Source organism: Ricinus communis, chromosome 2 (genome assembly GCF_019578655.1).
Source record: "Ricinus communis isolate WT05 ecotype wild-type chromosome 2, ASM1957865v1, whole genome shotgun sequence".
NCBI lineage: Eukaryota > Viridiplantae > Streptophyta > Magnoliopsida > Malpighiales > Euphorbiaceae > Ricinus > Ricinus communis.
Genome location: NC_063257.1, coordinates 29,974,768 through 29,983,706, shown reverse-complemented (window position 1 = coordinate 29,983,706; position 8,939 = coordinate 29,974,768). Strand labels below are relative to the sequence as shown.

General features: G+C 30.7%; 1 long non-coding RNA gene across 1 annotated transcript; it reads right to left on the bottom strand.

Moving 5' to 3' along the window:
• Positions 1-574: 574 nt before the first annotated feature.
• LOC125369112 lies at positions 575-3,761 on the bottom strand. The gene is made up of 2 exons (XR_007214611.1): positions 2,819-3,761; positions 575-2,194 (listed from the first exon to the last, which is right to left on the bottom strand). It is a non-coding gene; the product is annotated as an uncharacterized LOC125369112 (long non-coding RNA).
• Positions 3,762-8,939: the final 5,178 nt, after the last annotated feature.

Here is an 8,939-nt window from a genome sequence, read left to right as displayed (position 1 = left end):
GAATCCAACATTGTTTGATTCCGAAAAATTTTAAACTTAAAATTGCAAAATTTAAAATCATCTGAAGATTCAAAATGATCTTATCCGAATCCGATTTATCCCAGCCGTTTTTCATCTCTAGATTCATATCAGCCCCAATTTGGAGCCTTTCCAAAATCTATCTATATATCTCTATAATAACAAGTCATAAGAGGGTTTGAGTAGTGTTTACTTCCAAATTTAGCACTGGCCCAAACCCAATAATTCAGTTAGACCCATAGAGAAAATTTCATTTAATTTCTATCTAAATCCTAAAGCTAATGGATTTTGGCCCAATATTCGGATTCCTGACCCATAAGCAAATTCTCGGTCTACTGGCCATGAGATGGTTTAATAATCCTTAAGGATTATGGACATGTGAAAGATGGGGAAGTAGGAAGATAGAGAGATAGTTATAGAGTCTTTTGGGAGCTTGAATCATGTTCTTGTGATGTGGAGAGGAAGAAATACAAGTGTCATCTGAGGAGAAAATGATTGGAAGTGAAGCATATCCAAGAAAAGAAAAAAGTACGTTTATGTTATGTGAAAAAGGTAGTTGAGCAAAGCAGGAAGTGTAGTGAAATATGGACAGGAAATTGAGAAAGTAATAAAGTGAACAAGGAAGTTACATCCTTATCAACATGTACAAAATATGAAAAGCAATAGTAAATGCTCTTAAGATAGGGAGTTCTTTGAGGCTGAAGCCAACGATGGCATGGTATCTCTCAAGCCATAAAAGTCTATAAGTAGACAAGGACTCCTTAGTGAGTAAACCCCAACCAATCAAATATCTTTCTTTGCTAAAAGATACTTCAAAGCTCTATGATCAGAATACCCAATAACTTTAGAACTAAGCATATAAGATTGAAATTTATCCAGAGCAAAGACAATTGATAAAAGCTCCTTTTCTGTGGTGGAGTATTTGCATTGGGTGGAATTTAGGATCCTAGAAGCATAATAGATGACATGACTTTTCTTCTCAATCCGTTACCCCAGAACTGCTCCCACTGCATAATTGCTTGCATCGCACATGATTTCAAAAGGTAAATCCCATTGAGGTGGTTGAATAATAGGTGTGCTTGTCAACAAATCTTTGAGCTTTTCAAACGCCTCTCTGCATTCTTCCCCAAACTCGAAATTGAACTTCTTTTTGCAGTAAATTTGCCAATGGCAAAGCAATCTTGGAGAAATCCTTGATAAACCAGCGATAAAATCCTGCATGTCCAAGAAAAGAGCGCACTTCCCTAACATTGGTAGGGTATGGTAAGTTTGCAATTATGTTCACTTTTGGCTTATCAACCTCTATACCCTTGGAGGAGATCATATGCCCTAATACAATGCCTTGGATGACCATAAAATGACACTTTTCATAATTTAAAACCAAGTTAGTCTCTATGCATCTTTTAAAAATTTGGTTAAATTATCTATGCGTTCATCAAATGAATCCCCATATACAGTAAAGTCATCCATAAATACTTCAATGCATTTCTTAATATATTCAGACAAAATACTCATCATGCATCTTTGAAACGTACTTGGGGCATTACAGAGGCCAAAAGGCATTCGCCTATAAGTATAGGTTCTGAAAGGACAAGTGAATGTTGTTTTTTCCTAATCTTCTTATGCAATAGGAACTTGATAAAATCCTGAAAAGCCATAAAAAACAAGAAGAAAGATTCGCCTGCCAATCGTTCTAACATTTGGTCAATGAAAGGTAAAGGAAAATGATATTTTCTAGTCACTTGATTAAGCTTCCTAAAATCTATACACATTCTCCAACCATTTTGCACACGCATTGGTATAAGTTCATTGTTCAAATTCCTTACCACAGTCATTCCAGTTTTCTTGGGGACTACATGAATTGGACTTACCCATTTGTTGTCTGAGATTGGGTAGATTATACCTGCATCCAACAGCTTAAGTATCTCTTTCATGACAACTTCTTTCATGGCTCATCCTCTAGCAAAATCCTGTGCATGCAAATTGATGGACTAATGCCTTTTATGTCAGCCAAAGTCCAACCAATTGCAACCTTGTATTCCCTCAAGGCTTTAACCAATCTTCCTTCTTATTTTATTGTTAGTCCTTTTGAGATGATGACAGGCAATGTTTCATCACCACCTAAATACACGTATTTTAGGTGATCCGGTAAAGCTTTTAATTTCAGTTTTGGTGCCTGCACAATTGAAGGTAACATCTTGTTATTAGTATTAAAAATTTCAGCATTGGAATTTGTTGGTTCACATAATGTTACTGAAAATATTTCTTCTACACCAATCTGATAATAAATTAGATTGTACATCTAATTCTTACTCATCACCAACACTTTCTTTTGCAAGAACTTCCTGCACAATTGGATCAATTACATCAATATGACAAAGAGAATCTACATCATTAGGATATTTTATTTCATCGAAAATATTAAATTTAACAATCTCTTCATCAAACTCTATGGAGAGAGTACCCTCATCTACATTAATCTTTATCTTAGCAGTTTTTATGAATGGTCGTCCTAACAAAATCGAGGCTGATTTTGATGAGGAATTACCATCCATTTCCAAAATGTAAAAGTCGACAGGAAATATGAGCTCATTAACCTACACCAAAACATCTTCAACAACCCCAAGGGGATGAATGAAAGAACGATCAGCTAATTGAATCACTACACCAGTCTCTTGCAAGTCATTTAGTTTCAAATCTTGATAAATAGAAAATGGCATGACATTAATGGAAGCTCCCAAATCTAACATGGCATGCTCAATTTTTGTATTACCAATAACACAAGGTAATGAAAACATACCTGGATCTTTGCATTTTTCTGGGATATTCTTTTGCAAGATAGCCGACACATTCTTACTTACCACCACTTTTTCTTTTTCTTTCGTCCTTCTTTTGTTGGTGCACAATTCCTTTAAGAACTTTGCATATTTAGGAATTTGCTTAATAGCATCCAATAATGAGATATTTATCTCCACCTTTCTAAATGTACCCAAGATCTCCTTTTCTTGCTCATCTTCTTTTGGCTTTACTAATCTGCTAGGAAAAAGAGGTAATGGAGTGTGAGATGAAAGAGATAGGGGAGGATCAAACTTTACCCCACATTATTATTTATTATTTAATGATCTGAATTTAAATTAAGCTCATATAATATAATATATAAATTATTTTTAAACCGAGCTCAAACTAAGCTTGAGTTTAATTATTTTTAAACAAGCAAGTTGAGTTTTATTATTCGAGCTCACATTAGTCTAAATTAAATCAAATCAAATTTATATTTTGTTAAGATTTAGCTTGGCCAATTTTAATTATAGCCTCGGGTCTCTCTTTTTATGTTTTGTTTTTTTTTTTAATTTTTTTTTTTTGAGTTTCATCTATTTCACCAGATTTTAGATGCGTAATGGTTCAAAAGATATGGACAGTTCCAATAAAATTTCTTGAATAAAAATTTATATTTTGATATCTTTTATCTATTCCATAATTGGAAGAGGAAATACACATTATATTGTGATTTTAAATAAAAAAAATTAAAAATAGCAGATTTGTTCACACTATCAATAACTGAGCGTGATTTGGTGTATTGTAGGGGATTTAAATTTTTTTTTTTATTGATTCCTACGGATTGGATAAAAACCATTCTTCAATGAGATATCTCTTAAAAGAATAAAGTCTTCTAAGAAAACAAATAATGTCAAAGATTTCTTTTTGTCTTATCCCATACAAGCGGTTAAAGTTTGGGTTGTTGAGACCTCACACATACATATCTGGAATTTGTTTCCATCCATATTCATAAAATATAATAGCTTCAATATGTATAATATGCAATAAAATATTGAAATCGCCTCAGTCAGCTGTTCGAGATCAAAGACTTTGCTCAATATGACAACACAGACAAACAAATACTATCTGGAATAGAGTTTACTAATATAGTTTATATTGACTTAGAATTAATGAAGGAAGGACAAACAAATATCTCCATATTAGACAATAAAAGAAATTGTCATAACATAATAAATGAAATAGAAGTGCTTTTCAATAAATATAAATATTGGATACGTAAGTGTCATTCTTAAGTGTCATATTGATAGTCACTATATTATTAAACTTTTATCACTAGAGATTAAAAAAGATAATCAAATAATGCTTTAATAAATGAATTTCCCATTTGGTTAGAAATAAGAATTCCATGGAAGTCAATATGTTATAATAAAATATCTAATTGTATAATAACTGAAAATTTTAATAGAGTTGGACTTTTAAATTAGATTTATATTTAATGAATTATTAATTATTAATATTTATTAAATTAATAAATTATCAAACTAATGTAATTATTAATAAATTAGTAAAACTCCTATTAATAAATTTATTCTTCTCCTTCCATTGATCAATCATGAAAAGTTATCTATCTAATAACATGGAAATTCTATTACTAAACTAATCTTTTTCCCATATCACTAAAATTCTATTTATATAAACAAATAAGTCTAAAAATGAGAAACTTGTGTTTCGCTTATAATGTAAAGTTTCTTTTTTTTTTTTATATCATCGTTTTATCCTAAAACGATAATAAAAAAATTCTGAAATTGTTAATTAGACAATTTATTAAATAATAATATTATTACATATTCATTTTTTTGTTATGTGCAAAAAAAACTACTGAAATTAACGTTTAGAGGTTTAACGGTATGAGATGTTATTATAAAGTATTATATTAGTCAGGTATTATAATGCTTAGAGACTCGGTTGTTAGATATTTGGTGTCGGTTCAAATCTTAAATCTAAGATTTTCTCTTATATAATATTTATTTTCCACTTAATAAAAATTTATCATGTTTCTTTAATATACTAAGGAGTCATTTGATTGGTAAAAAAAAAAAACAAATGAAAATACATTCACTGTTGGTGTTGATTAGTTAAAATATTACTCTCGAATTGGACTGTAATCCTTCCATTAATAGGAATCGCCAATCCGTCCTCGGGGACGAATATTTCATTTCAATTATAACCAAGTCAAAAATCAATTATAAATAATAAAAAATTAATAAAATAATACAGTGTTATTTATATTTATATTATTTTTATATATTTATTACATATTATAGTAATAAATTAAATATTATTAGTTATTTAAATTAAATAGAACTTGATTCTTATTTAATACTAAATTAAAAAATATATAAAAAATAATCACTCATATTCTCAATCTTTTTTATTCTCATTTTTGTTTTTAATTTTGAATTAAATGAATTCTAATTTAATAACATCGTGTCTATATTTAATGCTTAAAAATATATTTAAACAGCTCATTATTATGTTCCCATAAAATCTTATTATTATTATTATTATTATTATTTTAATTCAGCTATATTTGACTGAATTAGTAACGGTGATCATATTTGGCCTTACGTTTTGATGCATATATTTATAAATTTTATTTGTAATCAAATATATAAAAAAGGAGAAAAAAAGAAGAAGGAATAAGTCTATATTTAGTCTTTCATTGCATATGATTAAAATTAAAATTGTTAGTCGTTTACTTGTTGCATAACCGTCACCATTATTTCAATTACAAAATTAAGTTGATAGTTATAATTTAATAAAATTTATAATTTTTAATATATTAAGAAATAATAACAATTAATTATTTTTAATTATTTTTTTAAGTTTTTAAAAATTTTAAAGTTTATTAATGCAATAATATAAAAATTATTTTAAAAATATTTATTAATTAATTTTAGAAACTAAATAACTTAATACTATAATTTATATTACTATTTTTAGGATTTTTAAAATTTATTATATAATTAAAAATATAATTTTTAGAATTAGAATTATTATCTAATTAAAAAATTAACTTATTAGTGAATATAAAATTAAAATATAATTAATATTTTTTTTAAGAATAAAATTAATATCATATTTGATTAGAAGATTATTTATTAGTTAATATAATATTAAAATATAATTAAAATATTATTTTTAGAATTAGAGTCATTAAGCTTAGATTGAAGGCATATTTGGCTAATCTTTGGACTGTGAAACCAAGCAAAGCTTCCAAATATGTCATTAAGCTTAGCTCTATAAAATTATAATAGTAATTAAAACTGCTCTAGCTTAATATATTTTAAAATATTAAATGAATAAAAAAGTAGTTAAATTCAAATTAAATCTAAACTATCTATAATATTAATTACTTTGACTTTATTTGTAAAAATATATGAGAATAAGGAAACAATGAATTAATAATTTGAAAATTCTATTAATATTGAAACTAATTGAAGAAAGCCACAAAACATAATAAGTTTCAAAGAAATGAGTAAAGAATCCTTCTTCTAAAGAATTAGAAAAAAATAATTAAATTATTTGTCCTTTTCTGGCTTGTAGACATTGATGAGCATAGTTTTACACATATTTGTTTGCATATTATTGCGTATGTTCTTAGCAATTATTGTGCTTTTATTCCCAGATCACCCGTGTTTTGTGTTCTTTTGCATTTCAGGAACATTTATAGGACCATCATCGGTGTTTAAGCAATTATAGATCAATACGTGCGGAAACGGACGAGAATCCATCAAGATCGGACAAGAGCCCGCGTTGCATACATTGAGCATGGCCTGAGTCAAGGCCGTGCTGACCATCACGGCCTGGACTCTGGCCGTGAGCAACCATCGAAACTTGGTCTTCAAAACAATGGTTTGAGCACGGTTTCCGTAGCCACCACGGCTTCCAGCACGGGGAGCAACACGGTCATGGTGAAACCCTAGTTGGTGAGATCCACAGTCTCGTACGGCATGGACTCCGTACTTTGAGTTAAATATATAAGAAAAATGAATTTTTCTTAAGGGAGAGAGGGAAGAAGTGACATAGAGCCCTGGCGGCTGGTTCGATTTTGCCGCGATCTTTGAGTGCAAGAGAGAGTTCGCGGGGAGTAAGAATCCCGGAATCGCAAGGTTCCGAGTGCAAAGCGATAGTGGAAGCAATTCAAGAGGCAGTTTGGGAGATTAATCAAAGTGTAGATCCAGGATTTGGAGCTGTTCATCCAATTCGAGAGAAAAGGGTGTACATGTTTTATTTTCATTATTCTTTCATTGTAATTGATTTCCTAGATTGTTTTAAACATGAACATGTTTAGCTAGACTGACTTAATCTATTGGGATTTCTTTACTATGTTGGCTTGATATTATATTGTTGGATTGTTTGAGTTGGTTTTGTATTCTTCTTGTTTTCAGTATTAATAAGATTATGCATTATTCATGAGACATTGTGAATTGTGATGTTTAGATTGCTTTATGAGATTGAGAAATCCGTTTGGCAATTGGAATTTTGAATAACAAGAACTGGTTAATAATCGCTTAGAGATAAGGATAATTAACTAGCCGGATTAAGAATTAACAAAGCTTAATAGAGGCAGATTAAAGCTTAATGCTAATTTAAGAATCAATCGTTAGGAAGAGTGTCACGACCCCACCCGTGGGCCCGTGACCGGCACTAGGGAATGGGTAGGCTTAAGGCCACCGAAACCCGTAGTAAGCCTGACACTCACTGACTTAAACAAATCTCATCTCAAATTAATATTATTAAAACCATAAATTATCTTAATAGTTACACTTTATAAAATTACTTCGGTCTACCAGAAAAACTAGGCGAGACCCGAAGCTTAGAAAATTTACAACTGATACATCTACTAATTACTACTGCGGAGAATCTAAGATTTACCAATTTACATACCAAATCAAATACATCACCCGATGATGAAGGAGTCGGGTTACTGAATAAGAGTCGCAAGAGAACTAACAATCACGAATCTGAAAAACAGTAAAAATGAGACTGTCAGTCTCGAGAGTGAGTTAAAGTCATATATCGCTTATGCACGTGTCATGCATAAAATTTGATTTGCTACTGTGATTATTCATTTGTAATTTTAATTTTTCATTTAATTATTATCATTATTTTCATGATGCTTTTAAGTATTATTTAAATATGGTTTTCCTTTATCACCAATTTTAATATTGCATGATGACTCAGGATGGGACGGCAGTAGAACATAGGAGTTGGATGAGTGTTCCAATATAATATAAGAGAGATAGGAAAAGGGTAAAGATGTAAAAATTTTAAGAAAGAAAGATTAGGACCTGCCCTGGTCGAGCATCGCTCTCTGGGCTTAGTAGAGTGTGGTTCTTGGGAGTAAGGTCCTGGTCGAGCATTGCTCTCTGGGCGCCGGCTTATTTGGGAATTTAAGTGACCAGACTGGAGGTAAGGTCCCTGGTCGAGCTATGCTCTCTGGGCGCCAGTCTTATTGGATAAGAGAGCCGAAGGGCTAAGGCTGAGAGTTAAGTGACCGGACTGGAGGTAAGGTCCCTGGTCGAGCTTTACTCTCTAGGCGCCAGTCCTGTTGGAATGAGAGGTTTGAGATGATAGAGTTGAGGTTAGTTGAGACATAAGTGTTGAAATAATTGAGATTTTAGAGTTGGGATTAGAGTTCTACTGAAGTACTCCGTCCCGTTGCATGTGGAATAATTTTTGTTTAAGCATGGCATGACACATATGTCTTAACATGACACGTATGGTTCGTGTGATTTATTAATTATTTTTAAAATTAAATGAATGTGATATTGAAATGTTTGAAACTGTTTTAGATATATGATTTTAACTCACTCTCAGGGCGGATCTCATTTCTTATTTTTGATTCGTGTTAGTTCTCTTGCGACTCTTATTCGTGCTTGACTCCTTCATCATCGGGTGATGTATTTGATTTGGTATGTAAATTGGTAAATCTTAGATTCTCCGCAGTAGTAATTAGTAGATGTATCAGTTGTAAATTTTCTGAGCTTCGGGTCTCGCCTAGTTTTTCTGGTAGACCGAAGTAATTTTGTAAAGTGTAACTATTAAGATAATTTATGGTTTTAATAATATTAATTTGA